Genomic DNA, 26,002 nt, shown 5'->3' on the forward strand with positions numbered 1-26,002 from the left:
AAAACAATGCAGTAATTTCAAAGTTTTTCTTTTGGTACCAAAATCATCTGACCTTTTCCTTCCAGTTTCTCATGAATTTTTGAGTGTACTTGCATGATGGGAGTGAGTCAGAGAGAGGTTCAGTAAAATTGCCCAGGGTCTCCTAGCTTTCAGTGGCAAAAGCAAGGAACAAATGAAATCGCACTCCACAGTCTGGGTCCCCGACCAGGAAGGATTTGCTCAGAGTTGTGCTTTTTATGGGAGATTGTGTCAATGTATTCTCTTTTTTAAAGGTATTTTCTTTTTATTTTATTTTATTTTATTTTGACAGGCAGAGTGGACAGTGAGAGAGAGAGACAGAGAAAGGTCTTCCTTTTGCCGTTGGTTCACCCTCCAATGGCTGCTGCGGCCGGCGCGCTGTGGCCGGTGCACCACGCCTATCCGAAGCCAGGAGCCAGGTGCTTCTCCTGGTCTCCCATGGGGTGCAAGGCCCAAGCACTTGGGCCATCCTCCGCTGTATTCCCTGGCCACAGCAGAGAGCTGGCCTGGAAGAGGGTCAACCGGGACAGAATCCGGCGCCCCTACCGGGACTAGAACCCGGTGTGCTGGTGCCACAAGGCGGAGCATTAGCCTACTGAGCTGCGGTGCTGGCTGCGTCAATGTATTATTATAACTCCTAAACACATATTCCAGTGGTATATTTAATCAATACAAGCAGTAAAAATATTTTTTAAAGAATATATAAATGTGTATTTATACATATATGCCATTTTTATCTTTTTTTTCCTACTAATTGGCTGCTTAATGAAACCTGTGGAGCTGCATATTAGGGAATTAGGACAACCATTATCAGACAAAAGTCCAAAAATAGGCACTTAGCAAAACTGATGATTATTAGAATCTTGTCATGAGTAGTTATGCTATGGGAGCATCATTGGACCCATGTTATATTAAAATCTGTTACAATGAGATCTCATTATATGCCATATTGTATCCTGTTGATGAGGGGAAGAAATGAGTTGCTAAAAAAGTAAAGGTTCTGAATAAAATGTTTTTTGTTGGAGGACCCTGCTTTCACACTTTCACAGACACTTGCTGAAGATGTCATAATCTTGTACCATTTTGCAAAGCTGCCCCCTGTTAAGTGCTGCTCACCATATCATTCCAGTTTTAAAAATAGTGTTCACCATACCTAAAAGGAAACCATAGAGAAAATGTGTTTCAGAGCACAAAGAAAGCTTCATCCCACTCAAAAGGTAAGTGTGTAGTACTGTGGTTCCATGTTTCATGAACCACACCCATGTGGTTGAAGGCAAGCAGTATGGCCTGTCCTGGAAAACACCGGGGAACAAACATTTCACAAACACTGCTCTTTGTTTTTGTTTTGTTTTGTTTTGTTTTAAAGGAGGTTTTTTTTTTTTTTTTGATTTTTATTTATTTATTTGACAGGTAGAGTTACAGACAGTGAGAGAGAGAGAGACAGAGAGAAAGGTCTTCCTTCTGTTGGTTCACTCCCCAAATGGCCGCAATGGCTGGAGCTATGCCGATCTGAAGCCAGGAGCCAGGTGCTTCTTCCTGGTCTCCCACGTGGGTGCAGGGGCCCAAGCACTTGGGCCATCCTCCACTGCCTTCCCAGGCCACAGTAGAGAGCTGGACTGGAAGAGGAGCAACCAGGACTAGGACCTGCACCCATATGGGATGCCAGTGCCGCAGGCCCAAGCACTGCTCTTTGTTTGGAAGAGTTTGAGAGAACAGGAAAGCTACCTCATCGTACCTATTAAAGTAATGGCTTAAATTAAAAAAGAAATCCACACTGGTAACAAAAGTAACCTTTAAAAATGTGTTGGAAATGTAGGAGAGTTGGATCACAAGTAGTGATAGGTTCTAAAATATTTTTTTGCAATAAAAATATTCCCTAAGTATGAAAATAAACCTTGACAGGCTTTTAAGGTTTCCTGTAGCAGGCAGTGTCTTGGCCTTTTGTGCATGCGTTAGGCTGTTGGCTTGTTTTTATGACTATGTTGTATGAAGCCTGAACATCTTCAGAGGTCAGAGTTTGGTGAAGATGCCCTTATTCCACCTCAGAAGGTCTGAGTTTGATACTGGTTCCAGCTCCCTGTTAATACAGATACTAGGAAGCAGCAGGTGATGGCTCAACTAACAGGGCTGTTGGCACCCCTGTGGGAAACCTGGATTGAGTTCCCAGCTTTTGGTTTAGCCTGGTCCACATGAGTCCTCTGTGAGCATCTGGTGAGTGAGCCAGGCAATGGGAGCTCTCTCTGTCAAAGATTCTCCCGTTGTAAGAATCATGTGGGGGCTGAGAAATGGCTGCATACGTCTGTGCTTATGTAGGCTGGGATTTTTTTTTTCTCGTCTGCATTTTTTTGTGTATCTGTATTTTGTTAGTCTTTTCTTTTTAGATAAATACAGATCTTTGATTGTATGTCGAGTGACTATACAATGCACCCACTCTTACTGATTTACAATGGCCATGAATTTTTTGGTTGGTTGGTTTTGAGTGGCAATCCCCTCACTCTGCCTTTCCTAAAGACTCAATATAAAGCTTCTACACCTAGTGTCAATCTGGAGCCAAGGGTGGCTGGGTCAGCTTTTCTAGTGCCGTACTAGCTTTTCTGGCTCCACTTAGGACAACAGTAGAAAATATCCCTGGAGGGTCAGTTCTTTGCCATTGCCCCATCTCTTTAGTTTCTGCCCTTTAAAATGGCAGTAGAGCATAGAAGTTACCAGCCACAGTTCTAAGTTCTTGAATCATCATTGACAGTTAATGACTTTAGCCAGGGTCTCTATACTCTGTCAACCCTAATTTCCTCACCTGTTAAATGGGGGATAAACCTCATCTCACAAACCTGTTACAAGGACTAAATGTGATAGAATATAGGAAGCATTAATTATATGCCTCTCATATAATCAGTACCCAATCAGTATTATGTGTTTGACAACAGTGAATTCTGAAAGCAGATCCCTGGCAGCAGAGACAGTTTTTCTGGAAGTGAGGCTGCTGGATATGTTGGATGGGAAGTCATTTATTGCAATAGGAAAAACCCAGTGGCTTTCAGGGACTGATGTAGCAGCAGCTAAGTCCCCCTAGTTATTCACCACGTTAATCAAGGGTGACATGTGTATTAGATCATTGCTTCTGCTGCCTGGTGAGGTGGCAGCTAGCTGCCCAGCTGAATCGCTTCCTTTGAGAAGTTTGTCCTGCACCGTGTGCCTGGCTTTCATTGGTATTTCTTTTCACTCTGTTAGGAAATCTATACTGCCATTTAACTCCCACAGGCCATGCCTGCTTTGATTTGTACTACTGTGAGCAGAGAATAGTTATTAAAGTGTTTTTCTGAGTCACAGTTTTAGTTGCTGCAGGGCACTTAATTCCATGCATTTTGGCAAAGAAATGCAATCATTCCAGTCATTCCCAGGGTTGCTGTTGTGTTTGCTGAATCACCTGTATTTTTACCAACACATACATATTTTCTGCGAGATAAGTAGAGACTTCCCAAAACTTTGAGTTCTAGTCTAATGAGGTTCGGATGAACTTTGTTCATAAAAGAAGTAATGAAATAGAGAACTTTCTCTAATACTGGCCAACTTTTTTGTTTCTAGCCATAAAATAGCTGTGAGGATTAATTTTACTTTAGCCATTAGAGAGCTTTTAGCTCAATTGGGTCATATAATAGCTATTTATAAGCATGAGTGAGAAGGCCTTTCAAATGAAAATTCATAATTCATTTTTAATATTTTTAAAATGGAAGAATCCTTCCTCCCAGTGCCTGGCATTCACAACTAAAGAGAAACAGCAGAATATCTTTCTCAAAATGATAGTAGCAATTTTTTCTCTCTGGTTTGTTTTTATGGTAACTAGATGTGAGGAGCCAATCTCCAAAGCAATTTGAAATGACTTAGGCACTTCAAGTGAGCGAGCACTGGGAAAATTAGATAATGCAGTACATTAAAAAAAAAAAAAACACCAAAAAGAAACAGGAAACATCACCAATCGTTCATCTTCCACCACATGTCAAGGGAGATTCTCAACACTGAAAATACAGTAATGGACAAAAGCAAACAAAAGTCCCTGCACCCACAATGGACTTCCTTGTGGAGGAGACAGACAGCTAATGAGACCAACAAGTGAAATACACAGTGGCTCAGACAATGGTGAATGGGGTAGGGCTGGGGAATGGGGACAAAAAGATGAACCGTGTATGCCGAGCAGGAAGAGGCTAGAGTGTCCAGACAGGGCAGTCAGGCCAACTTTGCTTAGAGGGTGGCTTTCAAGTAAAGACCTGAAGAAAAGGAAGCCAAATATATAGAAACCAGGGAAAGAGCCTTATGAACAGATGGAAGAGCAGGCACAAGTTTTGTTTTGTTTTTTGTTTTTTGTTTTTTTTTTTTTTGACAGGCAGAGTGGACAGTGAGACAGAGAGAAAGGTCTTCCTTTACAGTTGGTTCACCCTCCAATGGCCACCGCAGCTGGTGCGCTGCAGCCGGCGCACCGCGCTGATCCGATGGCAGGAGCCAGGTACTTATCCTGGTCTCCCATGGGGTGCAGGGCCCAAGCACTTGGGCCATCCTCCACTGCACTCCCTGGCCACAGCAGAGAGCTGGCCTGGAAGGGGGGCAACTGGGACAGAATCCGGCGCCCCGACTGGGACTAGAACCCAGTGTGCCGGCGCCGCAAGGTGGAGGATTAGCCTAGTGAGCCGTGGCGCCAGCCGGCACAAGGGTTCTGACATGGGAATGAGCTGATAGGTTTATTTGTCTAGAAAAAGGCAAGACTTACGTGCTTTTAGAGCTTTTAGAGACCCTCATAGATGAGAAAACAGACATGTATTATCTCTGGGAAATTAGATTTGAGGGAAGGAAGGAAAAGGTAGATGAGTAGTAGATTGTGGTTGCATTGTGTTTTATTTAGTTTTCTAAAGGTTTTTTTAAATTTATGTGACAAGCAGAGTTAGAGAGGGAGACACACAGAGAGAGGTCTTCCACTGCTGGTTCACTTCCCAAATGGCCACAATGGCTGGAGTTGAGCAGATCTGCAGCTAGGAGCCAGAGCTTCTTCTGGTCTCCCATGCGGGGGCAGAGGCCCAAGGACTTAGGCCATCTTCCATTGCTTTCCCAGGCCATAGTAGAGAGCAGGATCAGAAGAGGAGCAGTAAGGACTAGAACTGGTGCCCATATGGGATGCCAGCACTGCAGGTGGAGGCTTGGCCTACTGTGTCATGGTGCCAACCCTGTGGTTGCATTTTAAACAAGAGGTGATGGTAGTCCGAATTAGGACAGTAACATTTGGATTCAAGGAAGAGATGATAATCAGATAGATTTGGTGAGATTTAGTGAAAGGTTTGACTTAGCATCAAGGAGGAGGTGTCCTAAGAAATCCCCAGATCTCTGGCTGGCAAGATGGTGGTTACATTTACTGGGGACTCAACGCTGAGAAGCTCCAGTTATGAGACTGCTACTAGCAGCACGCTTGACCAGCTAACCATGTGGGCTTGGCGGACCTGCCTTGCTGAAGTCTGCAAATTCTGGAGATGCAGATGTGCCAGGCTCCCAGATGGTTCCTTCTTCCAGATACAAGCTCTCTGCACTGCTCTTATAAAATGACACACAAGGGACAAAAGGACCACTGCATTCCCAAATCTTCTCTTTGGTTAGGGCTGGTTAAGGGAAACCTTTCATTTATTCATTTCAAAATCTTTTCATGGGAGATCTTCCAATGGTCAGCATTGCCACCTTAAGTTCGAGAGAGTTCTCTGAGTCTCTCAGTGTTCATCCCCAGCACAGGGCAGTCTTAGAGTTAGACCTTTCCTTAATCTTCCTTCTCTCACATTCTCATCTGTTCTCAGGACCTCATCTCATTGCGTATCCACGCTCCAGCTCTCGGCTACTATCCACACACGATGTCCTCTGCTCCTCCGATTCAACTTGGCTGAAAATAACTCACTGTCTCGCTCCTGACACCTACTCCTTCGTCGGCCTGCATCCGTTTGCTGAAGACAAAATCTCATGCCATGTGCTCAAATGGCAACAGCTTTCTCAGGCTCCTCCTCCCTTCACTGCCCTCTACTTCTGGATGGGGTGAGGTGGTGAGGACGAGCCCAGGCCCTGTGTCAGACAGACCTAGCTGCACATCCTGCCCAGAATTTACCAGCCATGTTATTTACTTTGGTCCTCACTTCAAATGGGACTGAAACCACATAGTTTACGAGATTTCTGTGGCTTTAAATGACATAATGCAAGGGAAACACTTAGCTCCATGCCTAGCAAATAGTAAATGCTCAGGAAACAGTGGATGTTATGGTTGGACTCTGGTCTTCTGTTAGACTATTGCAATCACCTCCTAACCACTGCCTCCTCACCGCCTCTATACCAGCATATCACTTAATGCTAGCATAAAGTTTATAAAATGTATATTTGCTAATACTGCTGACCTACTGAAAACTTCAGTAACATATGTAAGTCCATGGGCTTCATCCTACCTTGGGAAGTTACTTAGTTACGATTATTGTTGTTGGAGGAGGCAGCCGCAGGCTGTTCATAGTTTGTACATCCACAGTTAGGCCCCTCTTACCTTTCCTCCACTTTTACACATCCTTAGCCTCAGCCTCATTCACCTAGCCCCACACCCATACCTCTGTTGTCTTCTACCTTTGCCCTAGGACTCTAGATCTTCTCATAAAAGGAGCTTCCCACTGTATTTGTATTTTGAGGTCAACCTTTGTATTTACCTTTGAACTTACTCCCCCTCACTTACATATCCGACTTGCTCTGGTTGGATCAATTCAATCCCTTGCTCTTTTGATGTTTTCCAGCAATAGCCATTTGCTTTCCTCTCAGTTTGGACCCTGGTGCTGTGAAGCATAAGTCCCTGACACCAGGGTTCTCTATAACTCAGCTTTCTCTGGGCCTTGGGACCAAGGGCAGTATTGTGCACCTAATGATTTCTCAAGTCAACTGTTGGTTGAATTCAATTAGAAAGATTTCAGTCTCTAAGATCTGAATGTAAACATGCAGACAGCTTTGCGTCTCCTCGGCCACCTGCTGCTCTCTGGTTCACAGTTTACCTTACAGCTGAGTGTGAGAATTGTATTTGCATAGCCATCTGTTTCACAAATTGCCAACAGGACCAGCTTGGCCAAGTCTTTGCATCACCACACCTTACAATCAGTTCTTAGCAGTGAGCCTTTTCAGTGATATGTGCCACCTGTCTGTGTAGACCAGAGATGAAAAACTGGCCCAACTAGTTTGACTAGCTAATGCAAGGGTGTTAAGGAAGAGAGGAAATGTGTGATGGGGTTGTCAAGGGTCATGGGTTTCTTTGTCCTGGTTAATATGTTAACTAATAATTGGAAAGAAGATTTAGATAATTTGTTGTCTTTGCACAGACTATTATGGACTGGCTTGGCACACTGCTAGCAGAATAAAGGCACAATTTTAGGAAAATGAGACCCTTGCTTCTTGATGCTTGAAAAATCATTTGAGAATATCTTTCCTGACTTTGCACAAGGAAATGGCTAAGAACTTCCTAAAATTAGCACCAATTCCCTTACCCTTGTATAAATTATCATCTGGTGTTTCTTTCATGCACTTGTGGAATAGAATATATTAAATACCAGCAACATTTTATTGTGAAAGTTCTACTTGTTATCAAATTCCCAAAGTTGTGAAAACTGTAAGTCTACACAAAGGCAGAGGATGCTCATGGTCTTTGGTGGAGGTGGATCTTCTTGAATCTAATCTAAGAAGAAATAGTATGTTTCAGTCTTTAGTGGAAACTTCCTTGTAGCCATCCAGTCAGAACAGGAATAAAGGAAGCTTTGCCAGCTAATGATAGAAACACTACTGTCCCTTATATTTGTTGTATAAAATAAGGACCTCTGGAATCACCAAATTAGTGCTTCTTTTCAGAATAACTGCTTTGAAAAGATGATAAACAAGTAGTTTTTACTGAAACAGAGCTTAGTATCAACGGAAAATACAATGCAGACTGGAATTTTCAGTGTCTTCCTTCCAAGCCCATGCCTAGAGAAGCTTCTCAATGACATCCTTCTTCATGCTTGGTCCTTTATGTAGCAAGTTTCCACAAGAGAGCTTTGTTACTGACTTCTACCAAAGCAAACTGACTGGTGCAGGGATCTCCTTCTACCCACACTGCAAACATGGGGCCCACATCTTTGGTAGTGCTTCTCTGGGTTTGATGATCACGTGTCCTCTGAGTGTTGTCAGTTTGAAGATGGTTTCCTCTGTAAAGCTTAGCTTTTCCCCCACAATCACAGGTAGGGTTTAACCTTTTGGCTGGAGCCAAGGTACTTCAGGAAGCCCAAATACAGCTTGGAACCAAGAGAACTACATATGAGAAGTTAGTTTTATTTCCAGTCTCAGATTGCTTCCTAAGCAGGGAGGGTCCCCTCAGTAATAGAGCAGAGCTAATGAGTATGGGCACGCAAGCTGATGGAGTGCCAGTGCAGGGGAGGATAGCAGAAAAGGAAAAACCTGGAATCTGGAGAGGCTGATGGCAGGAGGTTCAAGAAGCAGAAGAGAAAGTCGCAGAGGGTGGGCATAAAACAGAGGCCAGGGATAAAGAACAAGTCATGTTTTGATTTATTTAATGAATTTATTATATAATGTCTAATCTTCAGCAGAGTTCTAGTTGTCCATGAAGCTTACTGATTGTTACTTTCTTTTGGGTAGAGGGGATTTTTAAACATTTTTAATTAATGAATAATAGCAGCTATTTGTAGGGGTATACTGTGATGTTTCCATTCATGTATATTTTGTATAATTATCAAATCAGATTAATTATCCTATGTATCAACCTAATTTCTATTATTTCTTCAAAGTGAATACATGTGAAATCTTCTCTTCTAGCCATTTTGAGATAATAATGCATTATTGTTATCTGTATTCATCCTGCTGTGTGAGAGAATGTCAGAATTTCTTCCCATTTAATTGTAGCACTGTACCCATTAAACAACCTGTCTTTATCTCCTGTCCCCTTACTCCCTCCAGCCTCTGGTAATCCATATTCTCCTCTGAAGTTCTATGAGATCAGTTTTTTTCAGAGTCCCCAAAAGTGAGATCACGTGAGTTTGTCTTTGTGTAATTGGCTTGCTTTACTTAACATAAATAATGTTCCCGGGTCCATCCACGTTGTTGCAGTTGACAGGATTTAAGGTTTATTTTATGGCTGAATAGATGGGCTTTTTGCTGTGTGACATGCAATGTAAGCTTCTCTAGTTCCCATGAAATTCACTCTATGTCTAACACCCATTCATGTTGTTGGAGGTAGAATCTGCTGCATGGCAGGTACTCAGTGACATACGGGCTGCACAGCTTGTTTGTCTTTGTATGTGGCTTGTGTGGGACAGGCCTGTTGCAGAGATTCACTTCTGGCACTGCCTGAATTATTTGAAATGATTGGTAAGTGCTGACTCTGACTTTCAAAAGTGTATGTCTGGACAACAACATGGCTTTTATATGATTGTACTTTTTTTTTTTTTAAAGTATTCATTTGAAAGGCGGAGAGACACACACAGAGAGATTTTCTATCCACTGGTTCACTCTCCAAATGGCTGCAATGGCCATGGCTGTGCCAGGCAGAAACAAGGAGGTGGGAACTCCTCAAGGGATGAGAAGGTAACCTATCTTTGGGTAGAATTTTATTCATCTGTGATCCTCAAAGCCTTGTCACTGCTACATAAGGGTTTTAATGCATAATCATGCTACCCTTCAGGATTCTTGGAACAAAGTCTAGTAAACTAGGGAGAGGTTTAAATTTGAATCTTTTGCACTAGATGAAATTTGACTAAGGAATTTCATGCTGAATCATGAGTTCCCACATTCCTCCCCAAAATACCCTCTCTAGCTCCAAAGGGACTTACTCCCCAAATGTCACAGGACAGATTTTCTAGCAGTTATTTTGCTGTTAATAAACACTGACTGCCAGGCACTTTGGCAAATGCCAGGTGCTTGTAAATGTTAAATAGTCATTATAAAGCCACATAAATATTTTAGATTCCACTATCCACAGCAGGGAAAGAAAAAATTTCGGATTCTAAAGGGGAAAATAAAAAAGCCCTGACATTCAGCGAATGGCTTTGCCTACCTATGGGCCCACTTGGTAGCTTGAAACTTTGTGTGTCTTGGAAATAAATACTCTACAGAAGATCATTCTGTGCCTACTTTGATGGAGGCATTCTTTCCCCAACTTGGCTATTGTTTGGATGATCATGATGACATGAAAATTCACAGCCCAAGCCACATAGTCTTTTCATTGTCCTCTGTCCTGAATCAGACTGATATAGAATAATGGGATAGCACAGCTGAATGTCAAGATGAACTTGAAATTTCTTTGGCCTCCCTGATAGACCTGGACATGTTAAGCATTACTGGAGGCTTTGTGAACAAGTTGTGAGACCCTGAGCAATGGACAAAATCTCCTGGGCTTGCATTGGTGTATCAGAGGGTGTAGAAAATGATTTCCTCATGGAAATGTCAGAAGCCCATGATCTGCCCCTGCCCCAGCACCCTGTGAATGATGACAACCAATGGAGGAAGTGACCTTTGTCCCTTGGAGTAGAAGGGAGGAGGTAAAACTCAGAAAGGCAAGTCTGGCAAGTAAGGGTGATGGATGGCACAGTCAATAAGTTGATTGAAATGAAACCAAACAGCTTGTCTGAAGTAACTTAGTCCTGAAGCTGAGTTTTGTAGGATATGAGTGGAAAAGGATTTCCAGGGCTGGCATTGTGGCATGGCAGGCTACACCAATGACTGTGACGCTCGCATCCCATGTGGGCACTTGTTTAAGTCCTGACTGCTTCACTTCCCATTCAGCTCCCTGCTAATGCACCTGGGAAAGCAATGGAAGATGGTCTAGGAGGTTGGGCTCTGCACTCATGTAGGAGACCTGAAAGAAGCTCCTGGCTTCAGCCTGGCTGAGCCCTGGCTGTTGCAGCCATTTGGGGAGTGAACCAGCAGATGGCAGCTCATTCTCTGTTGGCTCCAACTTCTCCTCTACCCCATAACTCTATCAAATGAATAATAAAGCAGGTTGTTAGTGTTTATTAGGCTGAGCTGTGCACGTTCTTTGTCTTTAGGAATAACTTGTATTGATGAGTGACTCACTAAAAGTTAAAAGATCACTGTGCGAACAGTTCTTGTGGGCCAGGCTTGGCAGGGACAATGCATGGGGTAATGATGAGTGAGGATTCCTGCCTTGACCTGATCCACTGGTGTGTTGGTGTGAATGGGCTGGGCACTGGGTTGGGCTGGAGGAGTCTGTTAACAGAGAACAGTTAAGAGGTGAAGAAGTCCAAGTGGGAAAATGCATGTGGGCCTGCTGCCCTCACAACCGCGATTTCTGGGAACTTCCTGGGCACATTGATGGTACACTGAGAATCCAAATAATCAGTCCGATAAAATCAGACATGGTAATACTGTAAAAAACAACAAAAACAAGTGATTCCAGAGCTGCTCCAGCACTCATTCTTATTCCTTTTTCTGTAATTTCATATCCTTTAAAGATGGAAGTAATTGTGGGGTTCACAGAATTTATTTTGGGGATGGGAGGAAATAGCATATATACATTGGCCTTTCAATGGTCTTGGTAGCTTTGGAGCAGAACTTGGAGGTTGCTGGTGACAGTGAGTGACTAGGTCAAGTTTGCATGTGTCTCAGCTACATCCCAACTCTACTATCAACCAGTTGGTTTCATGCTGCCTGTGCAGGGTTCCAGTGATGCAGGTTCCAGTGATGCAACAATGACCCCATTGCTAGTCTTGGACTTGGGATGATGAAATCTTCTGGGAAGTCTCTGAAACTCTGTCCTATTCCCAAGAGAAATGTTCCCAATGAGTGCAGACAGGCCAATGGATGCTATTTCAATTTTACAATTAATAGTAAGATTTTTCCCCAGTGGAGTTGTTGTCCCCCCAGTGGCTGAATCCTCATTTTGACGCTGCCTCCCTAGGGGTTCCTATTTGCTACAGCACTCTCAAAGCACATACAAAACCCAGCAAAAAGACTGCTGCTTTGTTTTAGTATTGGTGCTAAGCTTAGGAAAAAATCAATCACAAGAAAAACCCCCTTCCTCTTTTAATTCCTTTGGGAAGAGCCTCATTCTCAATTCTTATTAAAAACAAGAAAGCAGTCCTAAGAGGTATCTGGAGGTCAAGTTCATAGAGTGAATATGCATAAAGCAGCTGAATACCACATTTTTGTAATTACACCTTTTCATGCATACAGTTCCAGGAGTGAAATCAGCTTTGACTTTGGCTGATTTAAATTAGAAAGGCTCTATTAAATCTATCCCTTCACTTCTGCTTAGCTGTTGTTCAATTTTAGATGGGAGGAATGGGTTCCTGTTTCCCACTTGCTCAAACCAAAAAAGATTGTGCATTTCTAGACAGGAGTGATGAGATAATGTTTAATATTTGACCTCCTTGCCTGATTCAAGAGCTTTGGGGGAAGGAAAGTATTTCTGTTTGGGAGAGATAAACTGTTAAATGAGAGGGCAAAGGAAGATGAAGAGACTACTACAGCTTAGGTGACCATGACTGGTTAAGTCAGCAGGCATTGATCTTCCTTGTGAGAACAATGCTTAGGATGGGAGAGAAGACTTGGAATAATCTCACAGCAAAAGAGGTAGTTAAGAAGATATCCAAAAAAGCATAGTTGAAAGTAGAATTTTGATGAATATGAAGTCCTGTTCGAGCAATTTGATTTGATAGGTGGCAAGAATCAACCACAAACATTTTGAATCAAATGCAACTGAAAAATCCCAGGACACACAATAACATGAATAACACTCAAATGTAAGATTGTTTCAGAATGAAGGTCAAGTACGTATGCGGGTTTGGATTCTAATTAAAGAGCTGAACCTTACACACACAAACTGGAATGTGCAGTTAATTACTTTTTCATTGTGGGGTGGGGGGGAGGGAGAGAGAGGGAGGGGCAGAGGGACAGAAAGGGAGAAGTAGTTAACCAGTTATTCGCTTCTCAAATGCCTGCAATGGTAGGAGCTAGATGGGCACCAAAGCCAGGAAGCAGGAACTCAGTCCAGATCTCCCATGTGGGTGGTGGAGGCCCAACCACATGAGCCATCGTGGCTGCCTCCCTGGATCTGCATTAGCGGGAAACTGGAGGCAGGAATTCAAGTGCGAGGCTGAACACCTGTTTCTGGAGTTTATTCCTTTATTAGACACTTCCTGAATGCCTCCTGTCTAGTTAGTGCTGGTCTGTTTGGGATAGAAGAACGAATCCTACCTCCAAGAAGCTCATTTTCTGGGATAGGGAGCTATTACATCAGCGGAAAACTGGAAATGTGGAACTGTCATAGGATCACAAATCCGGGAGGGGCCACTGTACCCAGTCTGGAAAAACTTCTTTTGTTTTTGAGAAATAAATTCGCTGAACACATCTCACTTAGGAAGCTTTGCTTATGCAGTCTTTCATTAAATTACTTTACATAAGCATGGGCATAAAAGCTTGGTGAATTAGCTTTATTTATTAGACACGGGAGAAAAGGGACTTCTCTCTTGTACAAGTATTTGCAAATCATCTTAACTAGGAATAGAGAATATTACCAGTTAATACTTCTATTTGGATGAAACTCACACCAGATCTTAAAAGGGTGGCTCCTATTCAAGAGCAAATCTAGTTTTCTGCTTCTGTATTTGCCAAGTGACCACCTATACCAACAACAGAAAACCAGAGAGATGGGTGTTACGAGTGAGAGGCAGAAAGGATGCTTTACAAGTTTATAACCTAGAAATTGCCTTGATGGAGTATAATTAAACTCCATTCTTCTAAATAGAAAGGTATGAATTCAGGCCAAATTAAAAGACAAAGACTGGAGGAGTGTCAGGTGTACTCCATTTGTATTCCGTTTCCTTCTTGCACAGTGTTCATTAGGACAAGGGCATGACAGGAAAAGCTACGCTCTGTTTCTCTGTGGTGGGGCACATAGTGTGTGTGTTGTAGGGAGTATTTGAGAAGGATCAGAGTTTACCATTTGAAAAGGCCAGTTTAGGCTCTTCAGAGGTGGGGCATTATCTTAATTACATTTATGCATTTTGGAATTTTTCAAAATCCTGGTGTTAAAAAGTATAGCAATTCCACTGGGTACCTCCAATATCTATAGACTCAGATTATGAACAGTATTTTATATTTTTTGGAATTCTTTTCTATTTGGTATGTGCAACCAGTTCTAAGCATAGATCTTAGCATACACTAGGAACTCAATAAATGTGTGTTGAATGGGTGATTATAACTCTGATGTTATCCTTAATGATAATATTGGAAGCTCATTAATTTTTTTAAAGTTTGTCATTTATTTATTTATTTGAAAGGCAGAGTTACAGAGAGGCAGAGACAGAGAGCGAGAGAGTGAGATCTTCCATCCTCTGGTTAACTCCCCAAATGGCTGCAAAGGCCAGAGCTGGGCTGATCTGAAGCCAGGATACAAGAGTTTCTTCTGGATCTTCCACATGGATACAGGGGCCCAAGCACTTGGGCCACCTACTGCTGCTTTCCCAGGTACATTAGCAGGGAGCTGGATCAGAGGTGGAGCAGCCGAAACTTGAACCGGTGCCCATATGGGATGCTGGCACCACAGGCAGCAGCAGCTTTACCTGCTACGCTATGGCGCCAGCCCCCAATTTAATTTTTAGTACTGCTACAGTTGTAAGGAGCTATAGCTGTATAGAAATACAGTAGTCCTTGTTCTTCAGATTTTTGATACCATAGAAGGGGGAGAATTAGACCAAACCACAGCCAACTAATATACAAGGCAGTGATAGTTTCCAGAGAGAGAGATTTTAGGAAGGTCCATGGAGGTTGTCTGGAGGGAGAATTGACATCTCTTTAGAAGTAAGGGTATGAATGGCGAGGAAATACTTGATGGGACAAATAACTCTTGAGTTGGGTCTACGGGGATAAATCAGATGTTGAAGGCTGAGATGGAGGAGGAGAGGAGATGAGGAGGACCTTCCAAGGAGCTGATAGAGACTCACTAACAACACAGAAATAGGAATTCACCCAGGATTGTTAGGGACTAGTAAATGGTCTAGTTTGGCTAAAACATGGAGTATACAGAATAGCAGGAAATGATTGTGAAGGGTAGGTGAAGGTCATCATTTAGGAGAGGGCATTTATTTCTAGAAGCCAGAGGTGGCCAATGGCACAAACACAACTGTACTTAGAAGGACTGGAAGGAAGCAAGACAGAGGTACAAGCTGACTCCAGTGAATGTCCATAAATGTGACTGGACATGATTGATTATTTCCTTTCCACAGCTCCCTGCCCACCCTGCTCCCCATAACTGTGCCAGTCCTCAGGATGTGAGGGGTTCATGCAGCTCAGGATGGTCTCCCCACAAATGCCTCTGCCCATCAGGCATGTGTGTCTCATGCAGTTTGGTTTTGTTTGCTTTTTCCATCCTGAATCAACAATTTGCAGAAGGAGAGAAAATAAAAGTCAGAGAAGGCTGTGGGAGATGGCTTAATTGGGGGTTTGCAAGGAGCCACCAGATGCGTGCAGCAGCTCCCTGAGGATGCCTGCTGCAGGCACGGCTGGCGCCACTCCCGCCCTCGCTCTCCCTGCCCATCTGCCGGGCTGCCACGTTCCCAACCGCAGGCGCAGGAGACGCCCCAGGAGGAAACTTAGCAACTATCCCATTATTTTAAGGAAATATTACACAGAATTTTTGGATTCTTATTTTTTCTTCCATTCTGACCAGAGGAGCTGTGAATGGTCTTGAACTTCACTGACAGCCCCAGTGCAAGAGCACAGTGCCAGAGCTCACGGCACAGAGCCCAGTGCTGGGGCTAAACTTCAGCTGCTGTGCAGATTAATGCCTGTCTTGGGGATTTCTCCCTGGTAATTAAAGCCTGACTTTCTGCATACTTGAACATAGCCTGAGCTGAATTTTTGATGCATCCCTAGTATCTCAAGTTTCAAAGCAAAGGTTTCGGTAGCAAGTGTCTTGGAATGACTTGTTTTTATTTTTCTCTTTTCTGGGTAAAAAATTCTCTTTGTAGATCTTTTTGGAAGATTTCTTTTAGAGCAGCATAAATTCTTAGGGACTAGGATAGATAAAAAGTTGAAGTTCAAAATTTTTACTCAGATGTTTTATATAGGCTTAAAAATAGAAATTCTCTCTTTAAAAATCAGGAAGATAATTGACTTCGGGATTTTATCCTGAAGACAAATTGTAAATGTATGTGAAGATTTAAATACAGACTTATTGCTTAAGAGAGAAACATTCAAAGTGATAAAATAATTCAAATTTTAATAAGAGTTGGGATAATTTCTTTCCCTTGATATATTAGATTATTATGCAGGTGTATTAGAAAGTAAAACAACCAGAGACAAATAATAATGAATATAAAATTATTATCAGAATTATTTTATCCTTTCTTGGTTCCATGAATAAATAATTTTTTAAAATTTTTGTTGAGAACATAGGTGCTTTTTTTTTTTTTTACAGGCAGAGTGGACAGTGAGAGAGAGAGACAGAGAAAGGTCTTCCTTTACCGTTGGTTCACCCTCCAATGGCTGCTGCGGCCAGCGCATCGCGCTGATCCAAAGCCAGGAGCCAGGTGCTTCCTCCTGGTCTCCCATGCGGGTGCAGGGCCCAAGCACTTGGGCCATCCTCCACTGCCCTCCCGGGCCACAGCAGAGAGCTGGACTGGAAGAGGGGCAACCGGGACAGTCCGGTGCCCCGACTGGGACTAGAACCTGGTGTGCCGGCGCCACAAGCGGAGGATTATCCTAGTGAGCCGTGGCGCTGGCCAACCATGAATAAATAATTAAAAAGCATCTACTATGTGCTTTGTACATAACTGATGTAATAGACGTTTGTTTTTTAATATTCATACTGTTTGATGTGTGGGTTCTTAACAACTTTTTACAGAAGAGAGAAAATATTTAAGTCAAGATTACAAGAGGTCTTCAAAGAGTTCATGAAAATACATATTACAATAAAAAATAAGCATGGAGCTCAATGACATTTTGCTCCAAAACAAACATTTTTGATTGCATTTTCCACTAACATTTTAAAGTATGCTCATATTTTCTGGGACAAGTATCAGAGCAGGAATCAAGCAGGGAAATTCATGAGCTTACAAAGTCTACAGTGTGTTAGCTTGAGATATGGCTGAATATAGGTGTTGACATTTTTTCCCCTTCATTCTGTCAAGTCTGTCTACATCTCTATTTCTCCATCCTAAGACCTTTACCTCTGCTCGGCTTTATTCTTGAAACAGTTTCCTTCCATATAATGGGCTATGTAGCAACCATCAGCTAGACCACCCATTCCCAGGGGAGCAATTCAAACCCAAGAAAAAGTCACACCAGGACAAAATCAAAAGTAGACTTGGAATTATGTAGTCTTACAACACTTGAACTTCTGTGATATTAGATGAGTTATCACGATTGACGGTCCAATGGATCTGTGTGAGAGGAGAATGGTTTTCCCAGAGAAGGCAGCCAGCAGGCCAAAACAGTAATGACTGAAACATCTTCCTCCTCTCATTCTTGCTTCAGCCATTACTTGAGTCAAAAACTCCTGCTTTATAACCACCTAGTTTTCTGTTCTTTGTCACTGACTCTGTAAGTTGTCTTTGACTATTAAAACTGTTAGCAGCTGCTCTTTCCTGTTGATTCCTACATGATACCTCCATAATTTGTAACAATAAAAACACACTTTCTTTGTACCACCTGTCTTGTCTTGTTGACTTGACTTCCAGCTGCAGTAGTCAGGTCATATGAGTGTAGTCAGTAGTCAGGTGAAGTCATATGTATTTGATGCCACTGTAGGCTGCGCATGTCTCCAATACAGCAGGTGCCCAGAGCTGGTATTCTTGGTTTGTAATTTTCCTATTCATGGGTAAAAATGAGGTGGCAGAACAGCTCTATGGTAAGGAACATAGCTCTGGTTCCCACTGACTGTGTAGCCAGTGAGTTAAGTTACACAAGCTATTTAACATAGGGGCTGGCATTGTGGCCTGGCAGGTAGAGCTACCACATGCAACACCGGCATCCCATATGTGCACCGGTTTGTGGCCTGGCTGCTCCACTTCCAATCCAGCTCCCTCTTCAAGGCCTGGGAAAAAGCAGCAGAAGATGGCCCAACTGTTTGATCCTCTTCTAGCTGTGAGAGGGATCCAGATGAAGCTCCTGGCTTCATCCTGGCTCAGCCTTGGTAATTGCGGCCATTTGGGGAGTGAACTGGCAGATGGAAGATCTCTTTCCCTCTCTCTAACTCTAACCTCCTAAATAAATAAATTAATTAATTAAAAAAGTTAATTGTCCTCAGGCAATCTGACATTACATCTTTAAAGTGGGGATAATAGTAACTGCTTTAAGGCATTTGTGGAATTGCTGCTCTGTGGAAAATATTCAAAAATAAATAGTGGCTCAAACAATGGCATTTAAGCTTGCTTTTCCCCAGCTCCAGTAGCAGTTTTTTAAGGTTCCTTTTCCACTATAGAAGTTTTATTGTTTTTTTATTTATGATTTCAAGATTATTAATACTCTACATCCTTTTCTGCCAATAACTGACTGATCACTTGACTAGTGGACCTACTAGATCATGTATAAAAAAATTGATTACAATTTAGGCTTAGCTATTTATTGAGAAAGCATAGGAATTGATTAGATATTTCTTACATATTTCAGAACGATATGGAGGAGACTTCAACGTTGCAGGTGTTAGATGCATGGGGATGGGGGACTGAATGTGAGATCATGCCTCGGCCAAGCTCTCAGACATTTTCAGTAACCACTTCTCTCACAAGGGATCCAAGTCAATTTTGCCTTGAGTCACTCAGTACCTGTTCCCAGGGCAAATTTTGAAGCCCTTTCTTTTATGGCTCTGTGGCTTGGATTACAGTGTTCCTAATAAGCATTGGAAATGAAGGTGCCCAGCTGGGAGGGAGAGCTAAGAGGGCTGCGAAACCCCTATCTCTGGACTTGGTGCCAATTATGTGACTGTCTAATGAACTGTAGGTATTAGAGCAAGACATGTGTAAACTGCACAGCACCCAAGTGAAGCCAACACTGTGTGTGAGTGTGGGCTTGTTCCAATTCAGAGAAATTCATTTAGCAGATAGATTTTTTTTCCATGTTAGGGGGTGGGGTGAGGAAGATCTCATCACTTAAAAAAAATTTAGAGCAGTAGGGTGAAAGTCTGAGACCAGTTTCTTAGTTGGGTGCCCCAAAGTCAAATTTCCTGTTTATCCCTGTACTCCTGAGAGGTTCCTCACACTCTTCTGCTATTTTCAGACTTGCCGGCTGAAAAGGATTGAAATTCCTGTTCTAGGGAGACTGGTCAGTTTGTGACAGAGTCAGGCTCATTCCCCCCCTTGCCTTGGAACTTGAGTTCTGGTTTTCCAAGATGGTGAAATAGCAACAGGATGGTTAGAATCACAGGAGGCAAAATTGATGTTTAAAAGGGTTGAAACTACAAGCCATGGGTAATTGGCAACAGAAAACCCAGGCAGAGACAGTCCAGGTCCATGGCAAAAAAACAAATGAGAAGGGGGGCGGGGCAGTGGAGGCTCCATCCCTGAGAAGAGAACACTGGCTGGCACCAGCTGACCAGGTGAGAGTGGAAGAGGAATTTGTGGATTTGCAGAGAGGTGGAGAGCAGCAGAAGAGAGCAAACTGTGAAGTTACACGTGGGGAAAGAGTAAATGAACAGATAGGGAGGTGATGTGCCTCCATCCCCCCCATCCTCCCCACCCCCAAGGCAGCAGGGACTGGAAGATGGTGGAAAAAGCCATTCTGCTCCTCTGTTTTTTTTTTTTTTCTTTTTTTTTCCTCTAATTTTGGACCAAGCAGGTGGCAGCTGCCCCTGCCTCCCATTTACACACCCAGCAATAGCGGGAGTCACCTCACCCTCCACCATGCAAGCCTTAGAGCAAGGGGAAGCCATGCCTATCAAAAGCTCAGGCCCACTATTGAGAAGAGGGCCAGTAGGTGGGGCTCTGCTCACTCACCTGCGACCCACAGACCTATAGAAGCTCACAACAGAGGGAGCCATGCTCACAGGAAAATCGCCACAGAACAAAGATGAAGCTCATTAAGCAGTCCAACTACTTCTGAAAACATGAGAGACTAACACCAGGGTGTCCCGCAGCTGTGAGAAGGGCTGGTCACACCAACAGAGGTGAACACCCTCCTCTACAGACATCCCGCGGAGAGCTACAAAGCCCCACAGGGGCATTAATTTTGATACTTGCTCCACGCTGGAATACTGAGCAGAGCTACCAGGCCACACCCACCACACACCTCCTGATACTCAGTGAATGTATGGACACTTCACTAAACCACACACATGCCAAAAAACAAAGCCAAAACTTAAAGGAGAATAAGGAAGACACTACGAGCCCCCCAAAGGAACCCAACAACACTTCAGTAGTAAATGAAGATAGAGATTGAGTATATGCCAGAAACAGAATTCAGAAAATTAATCATCAGCCTACTTAGAAGCAATCAAAAGCAAATTCACAAACTAAATGAAAATTTATCCCCCAAAATTGAGATATTAAAGAGAAATCAGGATGAAATACTAGAAATGAACTCTATAGATCAAATAAAAAATGCATTAGAAAGTCTTAGCAATAGAGTAGGTGTGACAGAAGAAACAATATCAGAACTAGAAGACAAATTTCTGGAAATTTAACTGTCAGGCCAAAATAAAGAAGTTAGAAAACTAAAAAAAAAACAGTGTTGCAGAGCAAAGGGAGCAGAACAGAGTGCAGGGGCCCAGGAAGAAGCTCCCTGAGGGGACTGATTGCCTTTATCTGTAATGTAGTAGATTCTGCTGTGTTTGGAGGCCTCCTCATAAGTGAAGTGTAACTAACAGAGCACCTGATGTGAACAGTGCAGGAAGAAGCCTCTTCCATGGCACTTCTTGTGATGAGAAAGTCAACGGAGGTTGTTTTCATTCCCTTGTCTCCCAGACGGTCATGTGCTGAGATTTCATAGACAACAGCTACACAGAACGCACAGGATGGACTCCAGGGCAGATCCTAATTGGGCTGATAAAAACAACAGCTTGTATGAATGTATACCTACTGGGTGCCTTCTGGTGTTCTCGTGGCTTTTTATATCATAACCCATTCAATCTGACAACTTCATAATTTAGGAAACATTATCTCCAGTTCATAGGTGAAGAAACAGAAGCACGGAGAAGGCCTAGAAGGCGCCCAAAGCCACGCAGGCAGTGAATGGTACTATTGTCCTCTGGGCCCAGGGCCTGAGTTGTCACCACTGGCTTCTACTAGCTCTCCGTGACAGATTTTGCCTGGAAGGATAATAGGAAGAAAGCAGGTAGTATGAGGCTGGGTTTTATCCAGCTCTGTGTCCTTAGTGTCAAGCACAAGGCCGGGGACCCAGTGTGACCTTAACAGGGTCACCTTAATTACTCTTTCCTGTTGAATCCTACATGATACCTCCATAAGTTTAACAATAAAACACATTTCCTCTATTTTATTTTTACTCTTTTATTTATTTATTTTTTTAATTTTTGACAGGCAGAGTGGACAGTGAGAGAGAGAGAGAGACAGAGAGAAAGGTCTTCCTTTGCCGTTGGTTTACCCTCCAATGGCCGCCGCGGCTGGCGCGCTGTGGCCTGCACACCACGCTGATCCGATGGCAGGAGCCAGGTACTTCTCCTGGTCTCCCATGGGGTGCAGGGCCCTAGCACTTGGGCCATCCTCCACTGTACTCCCTGGCCACAGCAGAGAGCTGGACTGGAAGAGGGGCAACCGGACAGAATCCGGTGCCCCGACTGGGACTAGAACCTGGTGTGCCGGCACCGCAAGGCAGAGGATTAGCCTACTGAGCCGCAGCGCCGGCCTGTTTTATTATTACTCTTGATTCTGAGAGATGCGTCTTGTTATCAAAAAGAGAAAACCAATCTAAGACAAATTATAAAAAAAAAAAAATCTGTGGCTAGCTATGAATTGAATAGGGAAGTATTTTTTTTCCCTCTACATTCCTAACAATGCCTTTTTTGGAGCCTTGTCAAAACTCCTTGTGGTAGATGTGAAGTTAAAGTGGTGCCCCATACTGCTTGGGAATACTCAGTGGGCTCCAATTCCATATTAGCAAGGGTGGGCAAGAACAAAGTGAAAGCTCCTACAGTCTTCTTGGGGAACATTGTGTTTTCTGCTAATGGAAAATAGGAAAGTGGTCAAGGAACTGGGACTGGCGCCACTCCTTTTCTAGGATGACAGCAATAGCAAATAGCAGAGGTTGGGAGAAAAAGCCTACAAAGGGGAGATGTTCAGATTTGTGGGATGGGGTGTGTGTGTGTGTGAGAGACAGAGAGAGCGAGCAAGAGAGCACAAGAGAGTGAGTGAGAGCCAGCCAGCACACTGAGTGGGGAGCCATGAGAAGAAACATAAAGGACAGAGAGAGCACTGGGGTGGCCAGAAGCCAGCAGTGAGGCCCGTGGACAAGGGGAAACAAGAGCCACGAGGGTAGCGAGTTCTCTGAAAGTGGAATCATTCAAAGACAAACGAAGCCACTTCTGAGCCCAAGTCTGCCAGGCCCGTGCTGCCTTTGGGGCAAGGCTCGTCCCTTCCTCAGCCTCAGTTTCCACCTCTGAACAAAGGGAATTAAAATAGCATGTGTGGGGGCCGGTGCCGTGGCTAAGTAGGCATCCCATATGGGTGCCGGTTCTAGTCCTGGCTGCTCCTCTTCCAATGCAGCTCTCTGCTGAGGCCTGGGAAAGCAGTAGAAGATGGCCCAAGAGCTTGGACCCCTGCACCCACGTGGGAGACCAGGAAGAAGCTCCTGGCTCCTGGCTTCAGATCAGCGCAGCTCCAGCCATTGTGGCCATCTGGGGAGTGAACCAACAGAAGGAAGACCTTTCTCTTTGTCTCTCCCTCTCACTGTCTGTAACTCTACCTCTCAAATAAATAAATAAAATCTTTTAAAAAAATTTAAAAAAATAGCACGTGTGCTATTTCAATACCTAGGTGAGCCTGGAGGGGAGCTGAGACATCCAAGATGAAGACAGCAGCAGGTTCTGTGGTTTGGTGAGGGCTGCTGCTTCTGCGATGGCGCCCACTGTACCCTCTGGAGGAAGGAACACTGTGTCCTCATGGGGCAGAGGCCCAGGGAGCTGATCTCTGCATGAAGCACCTTTTATATAGGCTCCAGTTCCACCCACAGAGGAGGAACCCTCAGAGCCTACTCACGTCCTACAGGTACCACCCCTTAATACAATCACTCAAACAACACACAGATTGTGAAGAACACAGATTCAAACCATGGCGTTGCACTGCTGTCCTCCCAAAATCCAGGCATTGCCAGTGAGAGTATTAAGAAGGGGGTCTTCTGGGGGTAATTAGGTTGTGAGGGCCCCTCATGAGATTAAGGCCCCTATGAAAGAGATGTCCGACAGTGCTGAGCTCTTGGGTTCTTCTGCCTTCCACCTTGGGAGGATACAACCGTCCTCCCTTCCAGAGGAGTCATCTTGGAAGTAGAGAGCAGGCCTCCCTAGACCACAGAACCAGCTACTTTTTTTTTTTGGGGGGGGCCAGGCAGAGTGGACAGTGAGAGAGAGAGAGAGAGAGAGAGAGAGAAAGGTCTTCCTTTGCCGTTGGTTCACCCTCCAATGGCCGCCGTGGCCGGCGCGCTGCAGCCGGCACATGACGTTGATCCGAAGGCAGGAGCCGGGTACTTCTCCTGGTCTCCCATGGGGTGCAGGGCCCTAGCACTTGGGCCATCCTCCACTGTACTCCCTGGCCACAGCAGAGAGCTGGACTGGAAGAGGGGCAACCAGGACAGAATCCGGTGCCCTGACAGGGACTAGAACCTGGTGTGCCGGCGCCACAAGGCGGAGGATTAGCCTAGTGAGCCATGGCGCCGGCCAGCTACTGTCTTTATCTTGGATTTCCTAAGTCTCCAGACCTGTAAGAAAATAAATTGTTTTCTATAAGTGATCCCAACTCAGGTATCTTACTGTAAAAGCACAAGTTGGCAAAGACGAGTGAGAGGGGAACCAGTGACAACCCCCTACCCAGGAATCAGAAACCACTGTCAGAGGGTGGGTAACAGGGGCAGCAGACTGCTTGGGAAACCCACATCCTACCTAGGAGTACCTAAGTTTGGGTTCCAGCTCCACTTCTGATTCCATCTTCCTGCCAATGCACACTCTGGAACAGTCGCTGTTGACTCAAGTCATTTTTTAAAAATGCATTTATTAATTGAGAGGTTGAATTACAGACAGAGGGAGAGACAGAAGGCTTCCATCCACTAGTTCACTCCCCAAGTGGCTGAAATAGCCAGAGCTGGGCCAGTCCAAAGCCAGCAGTGAGGAGCTTCTTCCCGGTCTTCCACAAGGGTGCAGGGGCCCAAGTACCTGCCATCTTCTGCTCTCCCAGGCCATCAGCAGGGAGCTGAATTAGAAGTGCAGAAGCTGGGAATTGGATTGGTGCCCTTATGGGATGTGCGTGTCACCATGGGAGACTTAACTTACTGTGCCACAACACTGACCCCCAGCTGAAGTATTTAGGTCTGTGCCACCCACATGGAAGAACCAGACTGAGTTCCTGGTCCCTGGCTTCAGCCAGCCCCTGCTGTTGTGGGCCTCTGGGAAGTGAACCAGTAAAAACCGATTGGTTCAGTTGAGAAAGGGGGCACAGTTTTCTCTGCCATGCTTTGCCATGCTTCTGCTAGTCGAGACCTATTTTCTAACTGGAGGATGAGTTCCCCGGCACGAGAGGAAATTGAACCAGAACGCATGAGGCTAGGACATACATTTCCCACCAGCCTTGGGAAGGCATTGAGAGGCACATGGGACGTGAAGAGACGTGGGCCCTGCAAGACTGGCCCTCATGCTTTAAGTAGTTTGCTGCCTTTGTTACAGCTATTGGGCTCTTTGTGTTTAACCAGTTAATTGGAGAAATGTGGTACCAAATAGGGCCGGAATTAACCTCCATTTATACTGTAATTAAGAATTTGCTAATCATGAAGAAGCTAAAAAAGAGCTGAGATTGTAAAATCCAATAAATCACAAAGATGCTATCCTCAGAAAATGGGAAATGGATGAACTTACTTGCATTTTTGTGGGGTGTCAATTCGGGAAAATGTATTTATTAATGCAAAATTTCTAGGAGTATAGATGAGGTATTTCAGGTTAAGTCTACACCCTTTTGACTGCCCACACTTGTTTCAAACAATGAGGTAGAACACACACACAAATACAAGCCACAGGGTCAGGTGCTGACAGGTTAGCCTACCACTAGCAATGTACTTACTTTCAGGGCTGAAAACTGTGTGAATATAGTTTTAGCATCAAAATTGTGTACCTGGGGCAGAACTTCCCAAACAACACCCTTCATTCTTCTCCTGCAACAACCTCTTGCTGCCCGGTCATTGTATTTAAAATAAGTGCACACTGTTAGAGGTGTGGAGGAAGCAGAAGCCTTGCTCCCAAGGGGAGTCAGGCTTCCTCCTGAAGGGTACCATGGCCATGTGCACCCCTCCAGGAGGCTCTCTGTAGGAAGGCTGTGATGATGCAATAATCTTCCTCCACAGACTGGATGCTTTTCATTCACCTGTGTTTTCCTGTTGCCTGGTCCAGTGAAGATACTTTTTGCCTATTAACCTGAGATACTGTCATCTGTGAAGTGGAACTGATAAGATAGAGCAGAGCAAACATAACAAAGGAAGGGGGAGTTGTAGGGAGTGAAGGGGAGAGGAGGGAGGGAGATTTATCAGCAATTTCTGAGGAGTTCAGATTCTGCTACATCTTGTTTCCATCTCTGCTTACAGCCAAGCAGAGGGGCAGCTGGTAGTCAGGAAACAGCCTTCCATGCTCATTCCGTGGGCATCCAGCCCTGTGCTTGTCTCCTGTTGTCCTCCATGAGTGATGGCCCCAGCCTGTACTGCAATATGGACAGCCAATATGGACAACGTACTGGGGTGGTTACCAGTCTACTTGGGGTAGACTCAAGAAACAGAGGCACGTAGAATTGTGTGG

General features: G+C 44.2%; 1 protein-coding gene and 1 long non-coding RNA gene across 4 annotated transcripts in view; one reads left to right on the forward strand and one right to left on the reverse strand.

The window, feature by feature from the left end:
* LOC127486064 (uncharacterized) overlaps positions 1 to 26,002 on the forward strand; it is a 147,234-nt gene that overhangs the window by 39,443 nt on the left and 81,789 nt on the right. For both annotated transcript variants that reach the window (XR_011379212.1, XR_011379213.1), the window contains exon 2: positions 5,844 to 6,083. This is a non-coding gene — a long non-coding RNA (uncharacterized lncRNA). The remainder of the gene's footprint in view (positions 1 to 5,843; positions 6,084 to 26,002) is intronic.
* SYNPR (synaptoporin) overlaps positions 1 to 26,002 on the reverse strand; it is a 364,988-nt gene that overhangs the window by 29,241 nt on the left and 309,745 nt on the right. The gene's annotated exons all lie outside the window — the stretch shown is intronic.

Source organism: Oryctolagus cuniculus, chromosome 10 (genome assembly GCF_964237555.1).
Source record: "Oryctolagus cuniculus chromosome 10, mOryCun1.1, whole genome shotgun sequence".
Taxonomy (NCBI): Eukaryota; Metazoa; Chordata; class Mammalia; order Lagomorpha; family Leporidae; genus Oryctolagus; species Oryctolagus cuniculus.